Genomic DNA, 27,363 nt, shown 5'->3' with positions numbered 1-27,363 from the left:
GAAAATGAATGGTGCCCAGTCCAGCTCAAGTTAGCCCCAATATTTTCAATGCACAACCAATTATTAGCATGGCAGTTCAAAGGGTAAAAGTAACAACTGCTGTAATTCTACCACCAATAAGTCAGGATCACAAGTTATTTGTATTCATTCAGGAGATGTGGGCTGCAGTGGCGAAGCCAGCATTTATAGTGTATCCCCCAATGGTCATTCCACTGAGTCACTTGCTGGATCTTTTCAGTGTAAGAGTCAACCACTTTGTTGTAGTTTAGGAGTCACATGTAGGCCAGGTAAGAACGACAAATTTTCTTCTCTGAAGGAGATGGGTGATCCGGATGGGTTTTGTGCTAATTCAGTATTTACATGGTCACCATGATTACAATCCTCATCAATACCAACTAATTTTGTTATGTAACTACCTGAATTTAACTTCTTTCAGCTACCATGTTAAGAATTGAATTCATATCTCTTGACTACCAGCGCAATAACAGGAACCACCATACCACATTGCCAAGGGTCTCGAACTTGGGTGTTGGATCTTCTGCAGGAATGCCCATGTTGCAACGATTTCATTGTTCACCTCAATTACCTGGAAACGAGCCACTTAACCTTTGTAAACAAGTCTAGCAGTGTGTTTGCAGATGGTTACAATTAGAAAACAGAGTCACAAACAATACTCTAAGAAACCACGCTTCATGAGGATTGACTTGGAACTTCTGGCCAAGGGAGTTTTAAAACAACAGGAAGCCTTTTGGCTTTTGGCTCCCAGACCAATGCCTGCCTTGGTGGACATGTTCCTGAGGCTGGGGGCCAGATGGGGTGTTGGCTGGCTGGATGGAGAGGGGAAATAACTAATGGTCAATTGCTGTTTCTAAGAATCAGATCTGATTAGGATAACTTACTAGGAAAAACTTAATTATGCCAAAATGTCAAAATAAAACAGAGTCAAACAAGTGAGAAGAGCCTGCAGGAGGCAGAGCTCCCAATACCTGAGGATATTGAGCCAAACTGAAAGGAATAAAGCTCAACTGGTGATTTTAAAGATGTTGGGCTTGGAAATTTATCTGCACTGTTTATCTGCCATTAATATGGTGTTAGCAACCTCTCTGAAGCTGTTTTAAGCACCGTCTAAAAATAATCACAATTTCTTTAGGGCCAGTTCCAAGATAGCACTCGCAGGCTCCATTGGTGTAAGGATGCAACATTCAGGAACAGCAGCCATTTGGGATTGAGTTTCTCACATTAGTAGCTCCTTTCCTCAGACCTGGGACTCAACAACCTCCCTCTGTAACTGGATCCTTGACTTTCTGACCAACAGACTGCAATCAGTGAGGATAGGCAGCAATACCGCCAGCATGATTGTTCTTAACCAGGCTGGGTGCCCAACAAGGCTGCGTCCTCAGCCCTCTACTCTACTCTCCCTATATACTCATGACTGTGTGGCCAGATTCTGCTCTAACTCCATCTACAAGTTTGCAGATGATACCACCGTAGTAGGCAATATCTCAAATAACGATGAGTCGGGGTACAGGAAAGGAGATAGAGAGCTTGGTGTCATGACAACAACCTTTCCTTCAATGTCAGCAAAACAGAAGAGCTGGTCATGAACGTCAGGAAAGGGGGCGGTGTACATGCACCTGTCTACATCAACGGTGCTGAGGTCGAGAGGGTTGAGAGCTTCAAGTTCCTGGGAGTGAACATCACCAACAGCCTGTCCTGGTCAAATCACATAGATGCCACAGCCAAGAAAGCTCACCAGTGCCTCTACTTCCTCAGGAGGCTAAAGAAATTCGGTTTGTCCCCTTTGACACTCACCAACTTTTATTGATGTACCATAGAAGACATCCTATCTGGATGCATCACAGCTTGATATGGCAACTGCTCTGCCCAGGACCACAAGAAACTGCAGAGAGTTGTGGACACAGCCCAGCGCATCAGAGAAACCAGCCTCCCCTCCATGGACTCTGTCTTTACCTCGTGCTGCCTTGGTGAAGCAGCCAGCATAATCAAAGACCCCACCCAACCGGGTCTTTGTCTCTTCTCTCCTCCCATCAGGCAGAAGATACAGGAGCCTGAGGGCACATACCACCAGGCTCAAGGACAGCTTCTATCCCACTGTGATAAGACTATTGAACAGTCCCTTATATGATGGGATGGACTCTGACCTCACAATCTACCTTTTTGTGACCTTGCACCTTATTGTCTACCTGCACTGCACCTTCTCTGTAACTGTGACACTTTACTCTGTACTGTTATTGTTTTTACCTGTACTACCTCAATGTACTCTGTACTAACTCAATGTAACTGCACTGTGTAATGAATTGACCTGTATGATTGGTATGCAAGACAAGCTTTTCACTGTACCTCGGTACAAGTGACAATAATAAACCAATACCAATACCAATTAACCCCTAAGAGTCACACCCCGAATATAACCAGTACTCTTTTAGCTACTGGGGGGTGTTGGCAAGGAATGAGTTCATGCCTCCTTCTGATTTGAATCCAAATGTCATGTTGACTAAAATTCAAATGTTCTCCAATTTGACTTCTGCAAGGCAGCAGTGAGCAAGAACAGTGTCCTTGTGGCCTATATCAGCCTGCAAGGTTCTTAAGATAAGTTTCTTGGGAGTGAGGGTGGCCCTGACAATAACTTTTAGAGCAGTTCAGGGACCTGTGTGACTGGGTATGTGAGAGATCACAGATGTTGGTGAGGACTACCTTGCAGAAGTGCAGCCTGTATGGATATTATTCCTGCAGGAAGTGTTGATAAGAGGCTGTCTCTCTGTGAACCCAGCTGGAGAAGGTTTTTGCTTCCATCTCTTTGGTCAGATGTCTTTCCCCTATTTTGCATAGAGCATGGAGCCACTTCTCATTCTGCAGCATTTTTTTATCTGGCATTTCTGGCCACAATTTCCATAGGGAATCTGCTGAAACCACCGGGGTTGTGGTGACGAGTATGCAAGTTTGGGTCTGTCTGCTTGAGGTTTGTTGTGCAAAGAGTTATGCAACTCCCTGCTGGAGAAATATGTCCGACCATTAAATAAAATTCAGATAGGGAGATGGCAGAAATAGTAAATCATTATTCTACTTCAACATTTATCAGAGATATAGAACAAGTGGGCACGGCATTGCATGATGAAATAAGTAATTAAGTGAGTGCATTTAAATTAAAAAATGGGAATATACTAAATAAGCTAATCAAACTCAAGGAGGATCTAAACCCTAGTCCAAAGAAATTGAATCCACACATTTTCTAATGAAGAAATGGCATTGCTGTGAATATTTAGTAATTCATTAGGAAAAGGGCCTAGTACCAGAGGAATAGTAGATAGCTAACATAATACTGATGTTTACAAAGGCATGTCCAAGGAATTATAAATCAGTTTGCTTCGGATTGGTAGTATGTAAAATAATGGAAATACTATTAAAGGAAAGAATAGTAGAACTTCAAGAGACTGAAGGTATAATAATGAATAGTCAGCATGGATTTCAAAAGGGAAAATTTGGTGTGATCAACATTGAATTTTTTGAAGAGGTAACTGAGGGAATAGACAATAGCAACTCGGCAGATATAATTTATCCAGATTTTCAAAAGGCCTTGATCAGATACCCAATAATACTCAGAGAGTGTGGTGTCAGGGGACAAGTAGCAGCTAGCTGGCTTCAGGACAAAAAGCAAAGTGTGAGAGTAAACAGTAGCTGTAGATGTTGATCAGTGATGTTCCACAGTGGATTGATTGATTTTTAGATTACTGATAGATTTTTAGATATTAAGGAAATCAATGGATATTGGGACAATGCTGTAAAATGGAGTTGTGATAAAAGCTCAGCCATGTTCTTATCATAGAATAGTATAGTCTTACAGCCCTTTGGCTCAACCATGCCGAGCAAGGTGCCTTCCTGAGCTAGTCCAGAGTGTGGTAGGTGTATGGAACGAGCTGCCAGAGGAAATGGTAGAGGTGGCTACAATCACATTGCTTAAACACATTTGGCCCATATTCCTCTCAACCTTTACTATCCATGAATGTGTCTAAATGTGTTTAAGCAATGTGATTGTACCCACCTCTACCACTTCCTCTGGCAGCTCGTTCCATACACCTACTGCCCTCTGTGTGTAAAACTTGTCTCTCAGATCCCCTTTAAATCTTTCCCCTCTCACTTTAAACCTATGCCCTTTAGCCTTAGACTCTCCTACCCTGGGAAAAAGACCGTGTCCATCCACCTTATCTATGCCCCTCATTATTTTATAAACCTCTACAGAGTCACCCTCAGCCTCCTTCGCTCCACGGAAAACAATCCCAGCCTATTCAACCTCTTATAATAAAAGCCTTAGTTTAGTTATAACTAAAGCCTTACCGGTCCCAGCAACATCTTTATGAATCTTTTCTGTACCCTCTCATTAAATTCTTCTTTCTCACTTTTGGCTCTTTTTCAAACTTCTTTCAAAATGTAGTTTCAATTGGGAACAATTTACAAAATGCACTGGAGTTGCTTGCCAATGTTCCTTCAAAATCACCTCCCAACCAAGACTTCCAAGACCAAGGACAAGGGCAGCAGGCACAAGCGAACACCACCACCTGCAGGTTCCTATCTTGACTAAAGTACATCACCCTGCCTTCACTGTCAACCTTGATCCAGAAGGACTGAAGCAGTTCAACAAGGTGGTTAAGAAGGATTACTTCTCAAACTCATTTAGGGATGGACTGTAAGTTTTGATCTGACCAGTGATGCCCTCACCCCATGCATGAATAAAAACAAACTTTCCCAGTACTAACATACAATCTCCCTGCAATTCTTGGCTCCTCCCCCTCTCGTCTTAATATTGGCTATTTCCCCTCTCGTGAGGCAGAGTTTTGACCTGAAATGTTGACAATTTCTCCTGCACTCCACACCCCCGCAGCTGCTTGACCTGCTGAGTTCTTCCAGCACAATTCTTTCATACCATGACTTTTATTGTCAATTCCAAATTTTGCTTGGTAATGCCTCCATGTAGAGCTACACTCTAGCAGTATGTAAATGCAAATTGTTGTGGCTAAGTTAATCAAATGTTTCAAAGTTTGCAATAATTGCAGCTTTCTCAAACCACAATGTTTTTCAGTACTTTTTGTTCCAGATACATGGTTAAGTTTAAGAATCATAGACAAGGGATAACCACATAAATACCACTAGCACTATTAAGAATGAGGTTCAGATTTCACCATCAGTGGGAACATACTTCCATACACTAACTTTTGTACCTCTATCATTTTCTATTGTGCAAAAATGAAAGGGACGATCCCAATGGTTCTCTATAAAAGGTCTCCTGAAGCCAAAGGGTCATTGATAGCACAATGGTGCAGCAGGTAGTGCTGCTCCTTCATGTCTCCCGCGACCCAGGTTCAATCCTGACTTCTGGCGCTGACTGTGTGGAATCTGCAATTCTTTCTGTGACGATGCGGGTTTCCCTTGAGTGCTTACTTGGTGGGGTAATCGGCCGCTGTAAACTTGGTGGGTGGAAGGGGAATCAGAGGAGTTGATAAGAACGAGGATGGGTTAGAGGGAAGTGTGGGGGAATGGGAGTGATGGGATTGCTCTGAAATGAAAAACACTCTGAGCTGGAGGAACTCAGCAGGCCAGGCAGCATCCGTGGAGAAAATCAGGCGGTCAACGTTTCGGGTCAGGACCCTTCTTCAGGATTGCTCTGAGAACTGACAAGGACTCGATGGGCCAAATGGCTTCTTTCAATGTTGTGAGGAATGTGACACCTGAAACATTAACTCTGTTCCTCTCGCTACAGACACTGCCTGATCTCTGAGTGTTTCCAGCACTTTCTGTTTGATTCCTGAATCAGAAGACCAGCAACCGACAGAGGTATCGATTAATCTGTCTCCTCTGATCAGCCCCCAAAGCTGCAGGAAGCAGAGCAGGTGAACATGGCTGAGTTACCCCTGGCTGGACTAGCCTGGCACAATCAGTAACAGAGTGGTGGCAAAGCTCAGAAAGCTGTTTCATAGATTCATAAAACAATGAACAGAAGGAGGCCACTTATTGCAACGTACCTGTGCTTCCTCATTGTAAAGGCTGTACACTTAGTCTTAGCCCTCTGCACTTTCCCCAAAACATTTCAGTCTTGCCCTCTTCAGTTTCTTACATAATTCTCTTTTGAAGGTTACTGCTGAATCAAGTTATACCTCTTTTTTAGGCAGTTCATTCCAAATGATAATTAATGACATAAAAAACAATTTCTCTTCATCTCACTCTGTGGTACTTTTGAACAATGGCCTTAAGTTTGTGTCTGGTAATTACCATCACTTCTGTCAGTGAAGTATTTCTCCTTATTTAACCAATCAAAATACATTTTGTTTTGGACACACCTATTAAATCTCCCCTCAGCCTTCTCTGCTCTGAGGAGGATAACTCTCGTTTCTTATGTCTCCCCACACGAGTGAAGTTTCTGATATCAGTCTAGTGTATCTCCTTTGCACTCTCTGAAAAATTTTGGCATTCTCCCTGAAATGTGATGTCCAGAAATGGAGACTGTGGAGCAGGGTTTCCCCTCTGGATGGAAGTGGTGAAGTAGGTGCAAACTACTTTTAAGTATGGGCCTATTTCGAGAAGTGAACAATTTAGAGAACCCTCCCCGCCATCAAGCACCAGCGGTGCCTCAAGAAGGCGACATCCATCACTAAGGACCGTCACCATCCAGGACATGCCCTCTTCCCCTTACTACCATCGGGGAGGAGGTACAGTAACTTGAAGACCAACACGCAATGATTCAGAAACAGCTTATTACCCTCTGGCATCAGATTTCTGAATAATCCATGAACCCATAAACACTCCTTCCCTTTTTTTGGCACTATTTATTTTGTAATTTGCCGCAATTTTATTTCTTTGCATTGTACTGCTGCTGCAAAACAACAAATTTAACGTCATAAGACAGTGATAATAAACCTGATTCTGATTCTGGAGTGACTTATACCTGGCTGTTTCCATTGGCTTCTCCCCTCAATCTCTTTTGCACTCCACTGAACAGAAAATCTGCCATAAACTGGTTCTATTGGACAGAGTCTTCAAAGATAGTTTGGAGAGAAAAAATGGTTTTTCCATTTCCAACTGTGCCATAAATTTGTACAGTTTTAGTAATACAGTAGGTGAAAGGTCACAGACATAAAATGTTGGGCCCTGATTATAAGTGGTGATTTTGTACAGAACTGCTTCCTGTCCCCCTCTGGTGTTCACCACATCCTTGACCTGAGCACGCAGCATAAACCTGTATAATTGTAGGAAGAATTGCAAATTCCACACAGACAGCACTTGAAGTCAGGATGGTGCACGGTTGAGTCCAGTACTGTACTGACTGGCAAGATGAACTTTGCATCCAGCCCCTCAAGTTATTGCCAGCTTCCCTGATGTACATTTGAATGGATTTGCTGAATGTCATCAAAAAGTTATGTCTACCTCAGTGTTGTGTTTACTATTTTATTATAATGCATCTATTATTTATGCTTTTAAGTAATTGAATATGCAATTTTAACTATTATTCTAATTAAATTTAAAGTGATTAAATTACTTTGGTATGAATTAATGGATATCATTTAAAGCAGTGAAAGCTGTTTTGACAGCAGCCCCCTGTAAGAAGTCGTCAGAGTATGTTCGGTGTTGGGGTTTCAGGTACCACCATGTCTAGTTGCAATTCTGCCTTCTCTGCCCATCCCTCAGCTATTGCATCATGTAAGTGTGGCCATGGGATTACTATGTGGACAAAGTATAGGTGATGAATCAAATGGATCACCATGAACACTTGTTTTTCTCTCCACAGATGCTGCCTGACCTGCTGAGTATTTCCAGTATTTACAGTTTTGGTTCACATATCCAGTATCTGCAGTTTTTGCTTTGGAATTATTCAGGTAAGTGATTCACTACAGGTACCTGGCAGTCATCAAAGGCGAGAGCACAAGAACACAAGAAAATGGGAGCAGGAATAGGCCACTTGGCCCCTCAAGCCTGCCCTGCTATTCAATATGATCATGGCTGATCTATGCTGGCCTCAACTCCTCTTCTGTGCCAGTTCCCCATAACCCCCAATTCCTCAATCCTTCAAATATTAATCTATCACCACCTTAAATATATGTAATGATCCGGCCTCCATCACCCTTGGAGGCTGAGAATTCCAGAGATTCATTACCCTCTGAGAGAAGAAATTTCTACACACTTCAGTTTTAAATGACCAACCACTTGTGGATTATTATGTCTCCTTATTTGAGACTCTTGGACTAGTGAAAACATTTACCCTATCAAGCCCTCTTAGCATCTTATATGTTTGAATAAGGACACCCTTCAGTCTTCTGAACTCCAAGGAATACAGACCTAACCTGTCTAGTCTCTTTTGGTTGAACAACCCTCTCATTCCAGGAATTAGCCTGCTGAACATCCTTTGGACTGCTTCCAAAGCTACTATATCCTTTCTTAGGTAAGGGAACTAAAACTATGCACTGCATTCCAGGTGTGGCTTCACCGACACCCTGTACATCTGTAACAAAACCTCCCAATTCGTAAACTCCAACCCCTTTTGCAATGAAGGCCAACATGCCTTTTACCTTCTTGACTACTTGTTGGCCCTGCCTGCTTACGTTTTGTGATTCATGCACTAGAATACATAGATCCCTCTATACATCACTCATTCACTGTCTCTCTCCATTTAGATTAAAATCTGCCTTTTGATTCCTCTTTCTGAGGTGCATGACCTCACACGTTCCCATGTTTAATTTGGTTTTCACTCAGTCACACAATCCATCTACAGTATATCCCGTTGCAGAATCACAATGTCCTCATCACAACAGGCCCTCCCACCTACTTTTGTATCATTGGCAAACTTGGAAACCTTATATTTTGTTCCTTCTTCCCGGTCATTAATGTAAATAGTAAACAATTGAGGGCCAAGAACCGTTTCGTGGGATATTCCTCCAGTTACCTCATCCCAGGCTGAAGAGGACCCATTTATTCCAACTCTTTGCTTTCTAAGGGGCAGCCAGTTTTCAATCCATTGAGCTCTTAATTTACTCACCAGTCCCTCACATGTCACCTTGTCAAATGTGTTTTGGAAATCCAAAGACACCATATCTATAATTCCCCTCTGTCAATCTCCCTGTCATATTCTCAAAGAATTCAAGCAAATTTGACAAACATGATTCACCTTTCATAAAACCATGTTGACTAGGTTTGGTTATATTCAGCTTTCCTAAATTATTTGATATTTCGTCTTTGATTATTGACTCCAGCATCTTGCCAACAATATTGATATAGGTATTGGTTTATTATTGTTACTTGTACCGAGGCACAGTGAAAAACTTGTCTTGCATACCGATCGTACAGGTCAATTCATTACACAGTGCAATTACACTGAGTTAGTACAGAATGCATTGATGTAGTACAGGTAAAAATAATAAAAATACAAAGTAAAGTGTCACAGCTACAGAGAAAGTGCAGTGCAACAAGGTTCAAGGTCACAACAAGGTAGATCATGAAGTCATAGTCCATCTCATTGTATAAGGGAACCCTTCAATAGTCTTATCACAGTGGGGCAGAAGCTGTCCTTAAGTCTGGTGGTACGTGCCTTCAGGCTCCTACCTGATGGAAGAGGAGAGAAGGGAGAATCTCCTCGGTGGGTGGGGTCTTTGATTATGCTGGCTACTTCACCAAGACAACGAGAGGTAAAGATAGAGTCCAAGGAGGAGAGGCTGGTGTCCATGATGCACTGGGCTGTGTCCACAACTCTCTGCAGTTTCTTGCGGTCCTGGGCAGAGCAGTTGCCATACCAAGCTGTGATACATCCAGATGGGATGCTTTCTATGGTGCATCTGTAAAAGTTGGTGAGAGTCAAAGGGGACAAACCAAATTTCTTTAGCCTCCTGAGGAAGTAGAGGTGCTGGTGGGCTTTCTTGGCCATGGCATCTACGTGATTTAACCAGGATAGGCTGTTGGTGCCTGTTAAACTAACTGGCCTATATTTCCCTGCCTTCTGTCCTCCTCCCATTTTGAGTAATGGAGGCACACTGGCTGCTTTCCAGTCCTCCGGTACCCTCCCAAAATTTAGTAGGTTTTGAAAAATTTCAATCAATGGGTCCACTATCTCTGCAGCCATTTTCTTTAAAACCTTTGGTTGCAGGGCATCGAGTTCTGGCACTTTGACTGCTTTTAGCTCCATGTGTTTCTCTAATACTTGTGATTTTTACAAATTCCTCCCTGCTATTTGACATTAGCTCATCGGTTATCCTCGGGATATTTGCAGTCTCTTCCACGGTGAAGGCTGATGCAAAAAATGGGCTTAACATATCTGCCATTGATTATGATTCCTGTTATTGAATCACCAGCCTCGTTCGCTGGAAGTCCCCCACCCAGCTTAGCCACCTTCTTCCTATTTATTTATCCATGGAAGCTCTCACTGTCTGTTTTGACATTAAACACAAGTTTGCTCTCAAAGTCAACTTTCTTTTTTTGTGTGAGCTTTTTAGTCTCTCGCTGCTGAATCTAAAATCTTCCCAGTCCTCTAGTCTGCTATCAGCCCTTGCCACTTTGTATGCCCTTCTTTTCAATTTAACATTATCTTTGCCTCCCTTGTGCAACTGTCTCATGGAATCCCTCTTTCGAATTGCAATAAATTCCTGCTGAGTGTTAAGAGAAAGGAATTTTTACCCACTTGGTCATATGAAGAAATTCCCAGGGAAAGATTCATCATTTGGACAGAGGACAAAGCAAAAAAAAACATAGTTAGTTGGAGTTAATACTCTTGTTCCAACCAGATTTGCCATTTCTTGCTACTGTGCCATTTGATATACTGTAGTTTATAGACCCTATTGTGGACCATTGGGTTTCACCAGCTTATCTGTCAAAATTTAGAACTGCATTTTCTTTAGGGTTTTAGTTCATGCTACAACTCAGGGCGTTTTCTGGGGCTGTTAGCTCCTGTGAGGTAAAGAGTGTAAGTTGCATGTTAAAGTCCTAATTAGTATTAACTCTCAAGTCTCTTTACTTCTAAGAATCAGAACACCCATATCATATTTTCACAACAGCATGCATAACTATGTGGAACATAATTTTCTTTCCCACTTTTTCAAATGCACATGTTACAAAAACATTCTTTGGGCTTACTTATGTGTCGATAGGTGACTCATTTGGCAGATTACAAGTTCGCTGTTTTGTGCTGAAGGGACCATCCTTCCCCTCCGATCGAAATACTCACACTGAATGTCTTCACACTCAGGGCTGTTGTAACTGCTTCACAACTTGACTCAAATGCTTGACCTTCTTTCTCCACCAAAATCGGCTAGACCGTAGACCAGAAGGCATTGGAGCAGAATTAGGCCATTCGGCCGATTGAGCCTGCTCTGTCATTCAATTATGGCGGATTTATTTTTCCCTCTCAATCCCATTCTCCTGCCTTCTCCCCATAACTTTTGATGCCCTTACTAATGAAGAACTTACCAACCTCCGCTTTCAATACACCCAATGACTTGGCCTCCAAAGCTGTCTGTCGCAATGAATTCCACAGATTCACCATTCTCTGGCTGAAGAAATTCCTCCTCATCTCAGCCCCCTGGTCCTAGTCTCTCCCACTACTGGAAACATCGTCTCCATGTCTACTCTATCTAGGCTTTTCAATATTCAGTAGGTTTCAGTGAGATCCCCCCTCATCCATCCAAACCCCAGCAAGTACAGACCCAGAGCCATCAAACACTCCTCATACGTTAACCCTTTCATTCTCAGGATCATTCTTGTAAACCTCCTCTGGACCCTCTCCAATGCCAGCACATCCCTCCTTAGATATGGGGCCCAAAACTGTTCACAATACTCCAAATGTGATCTGACCATGCCTTATAAGGCCTCAGCATTACATCCTTGCTTTTATATTCTAGTCCTCTCAAAATAAATGCACTCATTGCATTTGCCTTCCTGACTACTGACTCAATCTGCAAGTTAACCTTTATGGAATCCTGCACTAAGGCTCCCAAGTCCCTTTGCACCTCCGATTTTTGAATTCAGTCCCCATTTAGAAAATAGTCTGTGCCTTTATTCCTTCTACCAAAGTGCATGACCGTACACTTCCCTATGCTGTATTCCATCTGCCACTTCTTTGTCCATTCTCCCAACCTGTCCAAGTTCTTCTGCAGACTCTCTACTTCCTCAGCATTACCTTCCCCTCCACCTATCTTTGTATCATCTGCAAACTCGGCCACAAAACCATCAATTCCGTCATCCAGATCATTAATATATAACATGAAAAGTAGCGGACCCAACACTGACCCCTGTGGAACACCACTGGTCACCGGCAGCCAAGCAGAAAAGTCCCCTTTATTCCCATGCTTTGCCTTCTTCCAGTCAGTCAGTCTTCTATCCATGCTAATACTTTTCCTTTAATACCATGGGCTCCTATCTTTAGCAGCCTCATGTGTGGCATCTTGTCAAAGGCCTTATGAAAATCCAAGTAAACAACATTCCTGACTCTCCTTTGTCTTTCCTGCCTGCTACTTCCTCAAAGATTCCAACAGATTTGTCAGGCAAGATCTCCCCTTGAGGAAACCATGCTGACTTCGGCTTACTTTATCATGTGTTTCCAAGTACCCTGAAACCCCATTGTTAATAATGGACTCTAACATCTTACCAACCACTGAAGTCAGGCTAACTGGCCTATAATTTCCTATCTTTTGCCTCCCTCCCTTCTTAAAGAGTGGAGTGACATTTGCGATTTTTCCAGTCCTTTGGAACCATTCCGGACTCCAGTGATTCTCAAGAGATCAGTACTAATTTCTCCACAATCTCTTCAGCTACCTCTTTTGGAACCCTGGGGTGTAGTCCATCCGGTCCAGGTGACTTATCCACTTTCAGACCTTTCAGCTTCCCAAGCACCTTCTCCTTAGTAATCGCGACTACACTCACTTCTGCCCCCTGACTCTCTCAAATTTCTGGCATGTTGCTGGTGTTTTCCACAGTGAAGACTGACACAAAATACTTATTCAGTTTGTCTGCCATTTCTTTGTTCCCCGTTACTATCTACTCAGTGTCATTTTCCAGCGGTCCACTGACTCTCTTTTACTTTTTATGCATATGAAAAAACTTTTGGTATCCTCTTTTATACTATTGGCTAGCTTACCATATTTCATCTTTTCTCCCTTTATTGCTTTATTAGTTGCCTTCTGTTGGTTTTTCAAAGCTTCCCAATCCTCTAGTTTCCCACTAATTTTTTCAATATTGTATGCCCTCTCTTTTGCTTTTATGCTGTCTTTGACTTCCCTCGTCAGCCCCGATTGCTTCATCCTCCCTTTAGAATGCTGCTTCTTTGGGATGAACTGATCCCATGTCTTCCGAATTACTCCCAGAAACTCCTGCCATTGCTGCTCTACCGTCATCCTTGCTTGGGTCCCCTTCCAATCAACTCTGGCCAGCTCCTCTCTCATGCCTCTGTAGTTACCTTTACTCAACTGTAATACTGATATATCCACTTTTAGCTTCTCCCTCTCAAACTGCAGGGTGAATTCTATCATATTATGATCACTGCCTCCTAAGGGTTCCTGTACCTTAAGCTCCCTAATCAAATCTGGTTCATTACACAACACCAAATCCAGAATTGCCTTTTCCCTAGTGGGCTCGACCACAAGCTGCTCTAAAAAGCCACCTTGCAGGCATTCTACAAATTCCTTCTCTTGGGATCCAGTACCCACCTGATTTTCCCAATCTACCTGCGTATTGAAATTCCCCACGACCACTGTAACATTGCCTCTCTTACATACCTTTTCTATCTCCTGTTGTAATTTGTGCCTCACATCCTGGCTACTATTCGGAAGCCTGTATATTACTCCCATCAGGATCTTTTTATCCTTGCAGTTACTTAACTCTACCCACAAGGATTCCACACCTTCTGATCCTATGTCAATTCTTGCTAAGGACTTGATTTCACGTTTTACCAACAGACCGACCCCACCCCATCCCCTCTGCCCACCTGCCTGTCTTTTCGATAGGATGTGTATCCTTGGATGTTTAGCTCCCAGCTGCGATTTTCCTTCAGCCATAACTCTGTGATGCCCTCAATGTCATTCCTGCCAATTTCTAACTGCGCTATAAACTCATCTACCTTGTTTCAAATACTGTGAGGATTCAAATATAACACCTTCAATCCTGTATTCACCACCCCTCTTCTCAAATTTGTCTCCATGTTGCCTGCAGTTAAATTCTTATCCCTTTCTAAACTTTCTGTATTATTTTTTTATTCTGGATATTTCAGTAAACTCTCCTGAACTCTCCTTCCCTTTTACTTTATCCATACTTTCCCAATCTGTTGAACCCACCCCCCTACTAATTAGGTTAAAGCCCTATCCACAGCCTTAGTTATGTGATTCGCCAGGACCCTGGTCCCAGCATGGTTCAGGTAGAGCCTGTCCCATCAGAACAGTTCCCTCCTTCCCCAATACTGGTGCCAATGTCCCATGAGTTCAAACCCACTTCTCCCACACCAATCTTTGAGGTATGCATTTAACTCTCTGATCTTATTTACCCTGTGTCAATTTGCACATGGCTTAGGTAACAATCCAGAGATTATTACCTTTTTGGTTCTGCTTTTTAACTTAGTCTGTAGCTGCTCAAATTCCCTCAGCAGAACATCTTCCCTTGTTCTGCCTGCATCGTTGGTACCCATGTGGAACACGACAACTGGATCTTTCCCCTCCCATTCCAAATTCCTCTGCAGACTGGAGATCCACCTTTGCTACTTCTTCCAGCTTAATATGGGTATTCTGGACATAGCACAGGCCAGCTCTGAGGTAAAAGCAAGCAGCTTACAGTCCAAACCATTAGCAGGCAATGTTTGCATTTGACTTCTGGTTATCAGCTATATATTCACACTAAACATCAACATGCAGCTCATGTATAAATGGGGCTTTATCTCACTGAAGGCACGATGTGGTTAACTGAGAAAGAGGAAATGCTTGAACAGCAGAAATAACTGCACAAAATCTGCAAGGAATAAAGAAATGGCAGATGGCATTTGCAAAGTTGAAGGACTTCCCAAAACACTCCACAGCCAATGAAGTGTAGATGAGAAGTAGGCATATTCCCTGCCTTCTGCTATTTGGCCCCTCATGCCTACTCCACCATTCAATAGATCAGGCTGATCTTTTACCTCAGGACCAAATTTCTACATTAAACCACATCCATTGAATCCCTGAATATGCTCAGCAACTGAGCATTCAGAGCCCTCTTGGGCAGGGAATTCCAGAGACTGAATATCTGGGTAAAGAAATTTCTTCTGGTTTGTATGGTTTGTATCCTGAATGGATGATCTCCTCCAAGAAATGGAAATTGCTGGTAACTTAAATAGTTAATTTTTTTGGTGTGGACATGATGGTTCTTATGGCCTGCCTTGATGCTTTGAATTTCTTTTAATCTATGCATTAAAGGGAAGCCAACACCCCCCCAAAAAAAACAACGTAAGTGTATAAGCCATTGTTTGCATAAGTTGCTGTTTGTATTCAATTCTGGTCACCCCATTATAGGAAGGATGTAGAGGCTTTGGGGAGGGTGCAGAAGAGGTTTACCTGGATGCTGTCTGGAGTAGAAGGCATACGCAAGGCATATCCTCTATTCCATTTCCAAGGCATATGGAATAGATGACATAAGGGAGGTTGGGCAAACTTGGATTGTTTTCTCTGGAGCGGCAGAGGGTGAGGGGAGACCTGATAGAAGTTTACAAGATTATGAGAGGCATAGATAGAGTAGACAGTCAGTATCTTTTTCCCTAGGTTGAAAGGTCTAAGGTGAGAGTGGGTAAGATCAACGAAGATGTGCGGGGTAAGATTTTTACATAGAGAATGGTGGGTGCATTTCACTGTGCGTTTTGATGTACATGTGACTAATAAAGATGTCTCATCTTATCTTATCTATACCGTGCCTGGAATGCCCTGCCAGGGTGGGTAGTGGAGGCAAATGCAATAGAGACATTTAAGAGGCTCGTAGATAGACACATGAATGTGCAGGGAGTGGAAGGATATGGACATTGTGTAGGCAGAAGGGATTAGTTTAGTTAAGCATTTACTTAGTAGTTTAATTAGTTCGGCACCACATCGTGGGCCAAAGTGCCTGCTCCTGTGCTGTACTGTTCTATGTTCTCTGTCACATTCAGTTGTTTTGCACTTTTGGGGACTTCACTTTCAGGAGAACACTTTCCTTGCGTTTAAAGTGTATGTGGCTTTTTTTCTGTTAGGACAAAAATGAAAATAGAAAATCAGTTCAAGTTTTGAAATGCTTTGTTCCATTAATAATAATAATAATAATAATAGCAATAATGTTATGTTTTAGAATTTCATTTTCTCAAGCAAAATTTAGTAAAATATGAATAATTTTGAAAATGCATACATCGACAAGTAGTGTTTTGAAAAGCAGACATAGAATTCGACCAAGACTAGTTTTATTCAAAACACAAATCTATGCACAAATTGTACAAGTATGCAAGGTGCACCTGTACCCCCACCTCACCAGTCTTTCTGGGCCTTTCTGTGAGCACCTGGAAACCAGACGTCTACATTGCTTTTTGCAATAAGTATATGAAAGTGAAAGGAACAGAAGGACATCTATTCAAATGAGGATGGGTGAGTTAGGATGGGGGGAGGGGTTGCCCACGTGAAACGTAAACATCTGCACAGGCTAGATGGGCTGGATGGCCTACTTATATACTGTAAATTCTGTTGAAATTTGGTGAAAATGGAGATCATGTATTGAGACCAGAGGCTCAAGAAATGTTTCATTAATTTACTAACCTTTTGCATTAAGTAAGCATACAAAAAGCTGTTTGAATTCATTCATTCAGTTTCTCTTCTCTGCTGACACTGAAATATAGCAGAGCAGGCAGCAGAGCACCATAGTCCTTTCTCTGTTGACCTTTCTTCCCTTTGCCAAAAGACAACTTGACCTTTTCCCACCACAAAATGACCTGGACCAAGAGATCTAGGGTGGGGGGTGGTGGGGCTGTGCTGGGGCAGGGGTGGATGGATCATACCCATGAAAGAACTGACAGTCTCTTTAAAGTAGCAAGTCCGTGTGGGGATTATAATTTATGTTTTTATTTGAATAATACTGAAAAAAAGGAAAAAAAACTTGAGAAGAGGTATGAATGTCACATGCTGTTCATCAGCACTTTGATTGTTGATTAGATTTAAAGTGACACTGGCTTGTGAAAACTGAACTGCAGCATTGAGAGTGTGTCTCAGTGGGTTGTGCTGTCTATTTCACTGATTTCAAAGATTATCTGTGATGTCAAGTTGTTAGTTCTATCTCTCTCAACACAAATTCAACCCTGAACTGAGACTGTGAATACATTGCAGTTACTGTATTTTTGGTAACTGAATAATTTGACTGGATAAGTTTGACCAAGGGGCTGGCAGTGAAGGAAAACAGAAGTCACTGTGCTTTGATGCAATGATTGAAATGCTCTGTAAAATGCTTGAAAATTGCTTTCCAAACCTCGTTGCCAGTTATTAAATCTTTCTTTTTTCAGTCATGGACTAGATGGTGGTTTTCTCATCTCTGAGTCAGGAAGTTGTGGATTCAAGTCACACGTCTTAAATTTAAGCACAAAAGTCTAGGCTGACACACCAGTACAGTACTAAAGGAGGAATGCATTATTGGAAGGACTGCCTTTCAAATAAGATGCAAAAGTGAGTCCCCATCTGGCCTGTCGGGAGGACATAAAAGATCCCAGGGCACTTCTTCTCCTGGGCATCCTTGCCGATATTTATCCTCAACTTAAATTACATTTGCAGATTATCTGGTCATTGTGTGTAGGAGCTTTCTCTGTGGTATTTTTCATGTTTTCTACTGTACAGTAGTGATCACCCTTCATTGGTTGTAAAGCAGCTTGGAACACACTGAAAGAGACATGAAAGATGTTAAATAAGAGCAAATCTTCCTATTTTCCAAGTGTTCATTGTTTAAATTTTGGTTTTATTTCTGTCATCATGTGTGAAAAAATATTGTATAAGAATATAGAACAGGAGTAGACCATTCAAATATGCCTCAATTTCACTTAACTACCTTAGTTCCATATCCCTTGAAAAACTTGTCCAACAAAAGTCTTTCTTTCTCGGTAACTTGCATTGACAGAAAGGATCTCCAGTCTTTTGAGGAAGAGAATTTCAGAGTGTACAAGAATAGTTCTTCAATTCTCTCCTGAATGTCCTAGCTCTAATTCTAAGATAAATTTCCTCATTTTGGATTCTTAATGTAGCGTTGATGAAATGAATGAGGGAGGTGACTGGGTAGAGTTATTATGTGGTTATGTTATTTGCATAACAATTTAGGCTCATGCATCAAACTCCATCCTAGCAAGTTGTAGCGTTCAATTCAAAATGTAAAATCTTAATTTTTTTTTGAAGACTTGCTTTAAATATGTTAAATTTTTTGGCTACCTCTGACATAGGAAGGCTTAAGTAACCTCCGTCAACAACAGCAGTCCCTATCCCTATCTGGTTTGCTGATGTTATGTGCTTAGGGGAAGCAGGAATGTTTTATAAATGCTGATGAGCCCTGCTACAATGTGTTGGTCATATCTCAAAAGCAAGTCAAGCATTTCATTGAAGACCATTATCCTGAGGAGAACTCTCTTTCAGCACATAGCAAAGCAGAAACAAGGAAGGTGAAACCAAATGTTCTTGGGCAGCAATTCAGTAAAACATCTACACAGGTAGGTTAAGGTCACAAGGTTCATACAGATAAGCACATTAGTGGAGCACATATCTGCCTCCAGATAGGGTGAATGCACACAGTCTTTTTCCCGGGATTGGGGAATCAAGAACTAGAGGGCATAGGTTTGTGAGAAGGGCAAGATTTAATAGGTACCTGAGGGGCAACCTCTTCACCCGGGGGTGGTCCGTACATGGAATGAGCTGTCAGAGGAAGTGGTTGAAGCAGGTACATTAAGAACATTTAAAAGGTACTTGGACAGGTACATGGATAGGAAAGGTTCAGAGGGATATGGGCCAAATGCGGGTAAATGAGACTAGCTTAGATGGGCATCTTGATTGGCATGGACCGGATGGGCCAAAGTGCCTGTTACCACGTTGTATGACTCTGCTCTAGGCCACTGGTGCTTAGTGGTCAGTCTGACCCCTAGTGTGCGTGTAAATAGAACGACATAGAACATAGAACAGTACAACATAGGAACAGGCCTTGTGGCTCACAATGTTGTGCTGAAACCAAATAAATTAGCAATTAATCACTTAACCAAACTAATCCCTTCTGCCTTCACAATGTCCATATCCCTCCATTCTCTGCATATTCATGGCCCTATCTAAGAGCCTCTTAAATACTTCTGTTGTATTTGCTTCCACCACCACCCCTGGCAGCACATTCCAGGTCCCCACCACTCTCTGCGTAAAAACTTATCTTGCACATCACCTTTGAACTTACCCCCTCTCACCTTAAATGCATGCCCTGTAGTATTAGATATTTTGACCCTGGGAAAAAAACTCTACTCTATCTATGCCTCTCATAACCCGATAAACTTCTATCAGGTCTCCCCTCAACCTCTGCCACTCCAGAGAAAACCCAAGTTTGCCCAACCTCTCCTAAGAGCACATGCCCTCTAATCCAACTATACTGACCAACATTTGTTCATACTTCAATGCAGGACCCCTGTTGCAAGTCCTAAGTTTTATAGTTATTTTACAGATGAAAGCTATTGATGAGAGGCACTGAGTGAACTGAGTGGGGATAGCATGCTAACCTTTCTCTATTTTTCTGAGTCCCACAAATTGTTACGACTCTCCACCAGTTGTATGTATTTGTAGAAGCAGACTGTTAACCAGACGTTTAGGTGGAGGGCCAAAATCCCAAGGCACTACTCAAAGCAGAGTTGTGTATTCTTCTACAGTCCTTGCCAACAGTTCTTTCCTAGCCCAAAACAACATAAAAACAGACTCACCCATCAGTCAGAGGGTTGCAGATTTAAATATCATGACAAAAATGTGTCTGATATCCAATGCAGAATCTGTCAGATGAGACATTAAACAAACGTGCCATCTGCTTTCTCGTATATCAAGGAAGAATAGATGAGTTATCACCATAGTCCTGGCCAATAGTAATTCCTCAGTCAGCATTACCAAAACAAGTTGCCTGGTTGTTATCACATTGCTCTTTATGGGAGCTTGCTGTGGGAATTGGCTGCTGCATTTTCTACAACACAATAGTGACTATACTGCAGAAGTACTTCATTGGCTGTAAAGTGCTTTGGGACATCCTGAAAGGGAAGTGAAAGCACCATATCAAAGCAAGACTTCATTTGTGCTTTTCAGATTAACTGGTCATTCATTTGACAGCTATTTATTACGATTTGACTAGTTCTCTAATGCAACTGACACAGTTATTACATGCACATATCACTGCAATTCAACAATAATACACACTTCATTATAAAAAATGCTTCTTTTCTTCTTGGGTAACTCATGACTATATATGTATTTGGAAATCAATTATGCATAAGTTGTAGAATGAGTGGTGAAATTTTCCTTTTACCCGTGGAACTTGCACTTGAATCCAATCCTGTCTGATGCGATGTAAGTTATTTTCTATGAAGGATTCCAGATGAAATGAGCTTAAGCATTTACAGTCTGGTTCTCTAGTGGCGTAAATCCAGGTCATAAAAGTTGTCCATAAATCACCCCCATCTGGCAATAACTTGGCAGTTTTGGCCAGAGGGGCTAGAAGACCTGCGTAGAAACAGAAATGGACTTATTTAATTTGGGCTCAAGTGTTCTTTTTTGTTGTTGACAGTAAAGCACATTGGAGTCCATAGTTACACGACCCATCTTCACTCGAATTTGGAAGGTCTGGTTATTTCACTAATCTTGTGAATTTAAAAAGGAGTGGTGACTTGAGCAGATAGATTGACAGAACTGGAGACACAAGAGACTACAGATGCTGGAATCTGGAGCAATGAACAATCTGCTGGAGGAACTCAGTGGGTTGAGCAGCATCTGTGGGGGATGGGGGTGGGGGAAGGATTGACAGAAATTCTATCCAAATTTGCAAAATGCAAAAATAATGCGTTCAATATTTGTCAGCCTTTCCAAAGGCTTTATTGGAAGTAGTTATCCATCCTCCAGTGTGTTGAGAAGTGGCAGCTGAAACCCCAGATGTTAGAGATATGAAGAGATACAGAACTGGCAAATAAGATGAGATAAGATATCTTTATTAGTCACATGTACATCAAAACACACAGTGAGATGCATCTTTGCGTAGAGTGTTCTGGGGGCAGCCCACAAGAGTTGCCAAGCTTCCAGCGCCAACATAGCATGCCCACAACTTCCTAACCCGTACGTCTTTGGAATGTGGGAGGAAACCGGAGCACCCGGAGGAAATCCACGCAGACACAGGGAGAACGTACAAACTCCTTACAGACAGCGGCTGGAATTGAACCCGGGTTGCTGGTGCTGTAATAGCGTTCTGGTAACTGCTACAGTACCGTGCCTGCCCTAGCAAATAGAGCTAAGGTACTGATCAGCCATAAACTGGTGGAATGGTTGAACACTTTTGAGAGGCTGAATGGCCAGATCCAGTTCTATTGTTTGATATTTGCTTCTATGAATTGTGTGGATGGAAGGTTGGCCCTGCTTCATTATCCAAGGTGTCTTCCAGTGAGGTGGTGCTGTGTCATATCTGGCAGGAGTTGTTGGCTTAACTCAACGTAATACTTATCATCAAAAGCCAGGAGTTGATGTAGTGTATGGCTTATGAAACCTGACAAATTAGGAGTACCAAACAATATAACATAACATGCAGGAGGCCCAAGACAGTTTGCTGCAAATACTACTTGTCAGCATTTGCTGTTCAGTATATTGTACGTATGCTGGCATTGTAACAAGGCACATCAATTCAACTGCAACTCATTACTGAAAGCCTTGCCACACTCTCATATTCCAAATGCACAATCATTCATGGTCGGAGTCTAATACCAATTGGATTTAAGTTGGACACTTGACAAAAATGTTGTAATGTGGTGTTGTTACATAATTGTGCAATGCTACTGACTGCATAAAATTGTTGATTACGTTGATCAATCGATCAGTAATTTTTGATACAGGTATGAGCAGAGTATAGAAATATATAAAGTTGCTTGATGGAAATTAAACCTAACCAAATCCAGACCTAAACCAAGTCCAGATGAAGGGTCTCAGACCAAAACATTGACTGTTACTTTCTCTCCATAGATGCTGCCTGACCTGCTGAGTTCCTCCAGCACTTTGTGTGTTGCTCCAGATTCCAGCATCTGCAGTCTCTTGTGCCTCCAACCAAATCTTGTTGCTGTTTATCCCCCACCCTGGTCCATTCCTCATCAACCCTTTTACCTCCATGTGCCTACCTTTTGCAATCTCAAATGTTGGGTTAACATACTTCTTCAAGCATTGACCCTGAGAATGAACACTATAGTCTCATGATAATTATAATCCCCATTATAATGTGGGGAAATGTAACATTATTCATGTTAGCAGGAAGAATAGAAAATCAGAATTGTTAAATAGAGAGAAAGGGGCAAGGGAGAATAACAGACCAATCAGCCTAACCTCAGCACCAGGTAAGTGATTGAGAAAATTTTGAGGGGCAGGAATAAGTGTTATTTAGAATGATGTGCATTAATCAAAGACTGTTGATGTGTATTTGTTAAGGGTAGGTTATTTCCGATTGAATGAGTTGAATTTCCTGAGGAAGTAGGCCATTTGGCCTATAATACTTATGGTGGCTATTTGGTAGGGCTATCCAATTGGTCCCATTTCCTTGTTCTGCCCAAGTTTTCTCCTTCTATGAGATTTTATAGGTGGGGATGAGGTAATTAGTCTGTATGATTTAGGTATTAGATTAACATTGACTATGTATAAAATGGCTTTTGGGATCTTAAAACTACGACTTAGATGCCTCAGCCAAATTGGCCAGTTACTTGCAAACCTGGACTCACTGCAGTTTAACTAGAAGGTGACACACTTTTACTTTTTTCTGTCAACCATTGGAAATCCAACAGACAAATCATAAAAAACACAGAGAACTTCTTGCATCCTAAGCATTGCAAATCTTTATTTAGGAACTGCTCTGATACTGTTGAATGTTAATACATTTTCCTCAGTTGTGACGTGTGAAATATTGCCTTTTATCAAATGAATCCAACTGAAAATAAAAGTACACAGTTGATGGCAGGACACTTAACCACATTGATGTAGAAAGGGATCTTAGACTCCAAGTCCATAGCTCCCTGAAAGAGGCTGCACAATTTGATAGGGTGGTGAAGAAAGCATATGGCATGCTTGCTTTTATTGGTCAAAATACTGAGTTGAAGATTCAGGAAGTAATGTTGCAGCTTTATAAAAATCTAGTTAGGCTGTATCTGGAGTATTGCATTCAATTCTGATCGCCCACTATAAGAAGGATGTGGAGACTTTGAAGAAGGCGCAGAAGAGGTTTAGAAGGATGCAGCCTAGACTAGAGGGCATATGCTATGAGAGGCTGGAAAAACTAGGGTTGTTTTCTGTGGAGCAGCGGAGGCTGAGGGGAGACCTGACAGAAGTTTATAAAATTATGGGAGGCATAGAGAGGATAGACAGCAAGTACTTTTTTCCCAGGATCAAAATGTCTAATAATAAAGGGCAAGCATTTAAAGTGAGAGGGAGAAAGTTCAAAGGAGATGGGAGGGACAAGTTTTTTTACACAGAGAGTGGAAGCCTGGAATGCGCTGCCAGGGGTGGTAGTGGAGGCAAATACTATAGAAGTGTTTAAAAGGCTCTTAGATAGGCACATGAATATGCAGAGAATGGAGGGATATGGACTTGTGTAGGCAGAATGGACTAGTTTAGTTAACATAGAACATAGAACATAGAACATTACAGCACAGTACAGGCCCTTCGGCCAACAATGTTGTGCCAACATTTTATCCTGCTCTAAGATCTATCTAACTCTTCCCTCCCACATAGCCCCCTATTTTTCTATCATTCATGTGTCTATCTTAGAGTCCCTTAAATGTCCCTTATGTATCTGCCCCCACAACCTCTGCCAGCAGTGCGTTCCACACACCCACCACTCTCTGTGTAAAAAGCTTACCCCTGACATCCCCCTTATACCTTCCTCCAATCACTTTAAAATTATGTCCCCTCGTGTTAGCCATTGTCGCCCTGGGAAAATGTCTCTGACTGTCCACTTGCTTTATTCCTCTTATCATCTTGTACACCTCTATCAAGTCACCTCTCATCCTCCTTCTCTCCAAAGAGAAAAGCCCTAGCTCGCTCAACCTATCCTCATAAGACATGCTCTCCAATCCAGGCAGCATCCCTGGCAGTTAGGCATTTAATTACTAGTTTAATTAGTTTGGCACAACATTGTGGGCCAAAGTGCCTGTTCCTGTGCTGTACTGTTCTATGTTCCATGTTCTAAACATGAACAATTCAGGTCCTTCTGAGACGAAGTGGTCCAGCTAACTGATGATTAACTTGGAACCCCATTTGATCTGATGCAAAAATATGAAAAGATTCAGATAAAATGGTGATCAATTCTAGTGAGAAATGGTAAAATCAATTCTAGTGAGAATCTTTGATTTACAACCTCACCCTATCACTGCAATTTTTGGATTATCAAGGATAGAGTCTGGGCATTTATCTGCTTCTGCTTACCGGATGATTGCCTTTGTTACATTAATGGCCAAGCGATCCATTTTGCTTAAGTGGAAGGATCCAATACCCCCTATTACTTTTCAATGGTTCCCTCAAACTATATCATGTTTAAACTTGGAAAAAATTAGGAGTGGTACTGTTGATCCTTCGCTTAAATTTGAAGACACTTGGAGTCCATTTATTCAATATTTTCATATGATATAGATCCCTTTTCAATAACTTTCCAATTTAGAGGAACGGAGTTGACAACATAATATTGCTCTGTTTCTACTGAGAAATTTCAGTCCAGTCTTTTTTTTGAAATTTTTCTTTTTTGTTTGGTTTGACATATTGTTTATAATTTTTTTATTGATTTGGTTTTTTTTTCTTTTCTATACACAATAAATCTTTTTCTTTTCTTTCTTTTATATTATATTCAATCACTAAGAGATCATGAGATCTACAGTTTTTTTATATTTTATTATTTTTTATGATTATCTATGTCATGATTGTTCTCTTGATCTCCTTGTATTACATGTACAAACATCGATATTATATATTAATCTGTGTTAATTTGGAAACTAATAAAAAGATTGAAAAAGAAAGAAAGAGAGTCTTGCCTCTCTAAACCTGGCCTTGACCCAAGAAAAGGAGACAGCTTTGGATGTGAGCTAAGAGAGTTCTGTCTTCATACAATACAGACTGCAGTGTAAATTTACACATTGCTTGCAGCCTGATCCAGGGCTGATGTGGAAATTTTACTGTGTGTGTGTGTGTGTGTGTGTGTGTGTGTGTGTGTGTGTGTGTGTAATATACAGCACCCTTTGTTAGCAGACAGCATAGAAAAATAACCAGGACACCGGTAACAACTTACAGAATGGGGCTCAGAATAACTTGAGGGAAATAAAATCAGATTTATTATCTGACCAAAAGACAAGGTTTCATAATTTTAAACAAACCTTGGCATTCTCCATGCACCCTCCTCCAATTATCATGAGATAGCAATTTATCTGCACAGCCTGAGGTAAATGTTGATTTTTGTCTCTTGCTGTGAGGATGCCAGCTGCACAATGTGATGGCGCCTACCATGCTGGATCAGTTTGGGCTAATCCCTTCTAGGTCACCACGGAGGCCAGGTGACTCGAAAGGTCACAAGATAATACAAGGAAGACCGCTTGGCCCGTCTTAGCTAAACCCTGTAGTAATAGAGTCATAGAGTCATAGAGCACTACAACGCAGAAACAGGGCCTTCGGCCCCTCTAGTCCATGCCAGCCTGGTTTCTGCCTAGTCCCATCTATCTGCACCCGGACCATAGCTCCATACCTCCCTTGTTCATGTACCTAACCAAACTTCTCTTAAATGTTACAATTGAACCTGCATCCACCACTTCTGCTGGCAGCTCATTCCACACTTGCACCACCCTCTGAGTGAAGTAGTTCCTCCTCAGATTCCCCTTAAATATTTCACTTTTCACCCTATACCTATGACCTCTAGTTCTAGTCTCACCCAACCTGAGGGGAAATAGCCTGCATGCATTTACCCTATCTATAACCCTCAAAATTTTGTATACTTCTGTAACATCTCCGCTCATTCTCATGCGCTCCAGGGAATAAAATCCTAATCTATTCAACCTATCAGTGTAACTCAGGTCCTCAAGTCCTGGCAACATCCGTGTAAATTTACTCTGCACTCTTTCAAGCTTATTGATACCTTTCCCGCAGGTAGGTGACCAGAACTGCACACAATACTCTAAATTTGGCCTCACCAGCATCTTATACAACTTCAACATAACATCCAGCACAGCTGGCTTTTAATTTACACTTCAATGTGCATTTTATTCAGTGGGACTTGGTAGATGAGTCTCAGATGTACAAGGATTTATTGAGGGCAAACAATGAACGGCCATCAAGAAAAACATTTATGATCTTTGAGATAACAGCAGCAAATAACAAAATACATTTATATAGCTTTTTCAGTATAGTGAGTCAAGCTAGGGAACTTCACAGGAGGGTACTAAAACAAATTTTTTGAAGAGGTAACTGAGGATAGATGAGGGTAGGGTGGTGGATGTAGTCTATGTGGACTTTAGCAAGGCCTTTGACAATGTCCCGCATGGAAGGCTAGTCTGGAAGGTTAGATTACATGGGATCCAGGGAGAGCTATCTAAGTGGATACATATTGGCTTGATGATAGGAACCAAAGGGTGATGGTGAAAGGGTGTTTTTCGGACTGGAGGCCCGTGACTAGTGATGTGCCACAGGGATTGGGGTTGGACCCATTATTGTTTGTCATTTATATAAATGATTTAGTTGAGAATGTACAAGGCATGGTTAGTAAGTTTGCAGATGACACTAAAGTAGGTGATATCATAGTCAGTGAAGAAGGTAATCAAAAATTACAGGGGAATCTAATATCAGTTAAGTAAGTGGACTGAGGAATGGAAAATGACTTTCAATTCAAATAAGTGTGAGGTGCTGTATTTTGGGAAGTCAAACCAGGATAGGAATTATACAGTGAACGGCAGGGCCCTGGGGAGTGTTGTAGAACAGAGGGACTTAGGAGTACAAGTACATACTTCTCTGAAAGCAATGTCACAGGTAGACAGGGTGGTAAAGTAGGCATTTGGCACACTGGTCTTCAGTCAGGGCATTGAGTTTGGGAGTTGGGAAGTTACGTTGCAGCTATATAAGACATTGGTGAGGTTGCACTTAGAGCATG

The 27,363-nt window shown here is 41.7% G+C and overlaps 1 long non-coding RNA gene across 5 annotated transcripts in view; it reads left to right on the top strand.

Moving 5' to 3' along the window:
* Positions 1-25,118, top strand: part of LOC127567506 (uncharacterized) — a 45,276-nt gene extending 20,158 nt beyond the window's left edge. For 2 of the 5 annotated variants that reach the window (XR_007955889.1, XR_007955892.1), the window contains exons 3-5: positions 5,774-5,903; positions 7,796-7,883; positions 22,224-25,117. This is a non-coding gene — a long non-coding RNA (uncharacterized LOC127567506). Of the gene's footprint in view, positions 1-5,773; positions 5,904-7,795; positions 7,884-22,223 lie in introns of all 5 variants that reach the window. The other 3 variants (XR_007955888.1, XR_007955891.1, XR_007955890.1) reach the window with 3 other exon arrangements.
* Positions 25,119-27,363: the final 2,245 nt, after the last annotated feature.

Source organism: Pristis pectinata, chromosome 2, assembly GCF_009764475.1.
Source record: "Pristis pectinata isolate sPriPec2 chromosome 2, sPriPec2.1.pri, whole genome shotgun sequence".
Classification (NCBI taxonomy): domain Eukaryota; kingdom Metazoa; phylum Chordata; class Chondrichthyes; order Rhinopristiformes; family Pristidae; genus Pristis; species Pristis pectinata.
The sequence above is the reverse complement of the archived record's forward strand: the minus strand, read 5'-3'. Positions and strand labels throughout refer to the sequence as shown.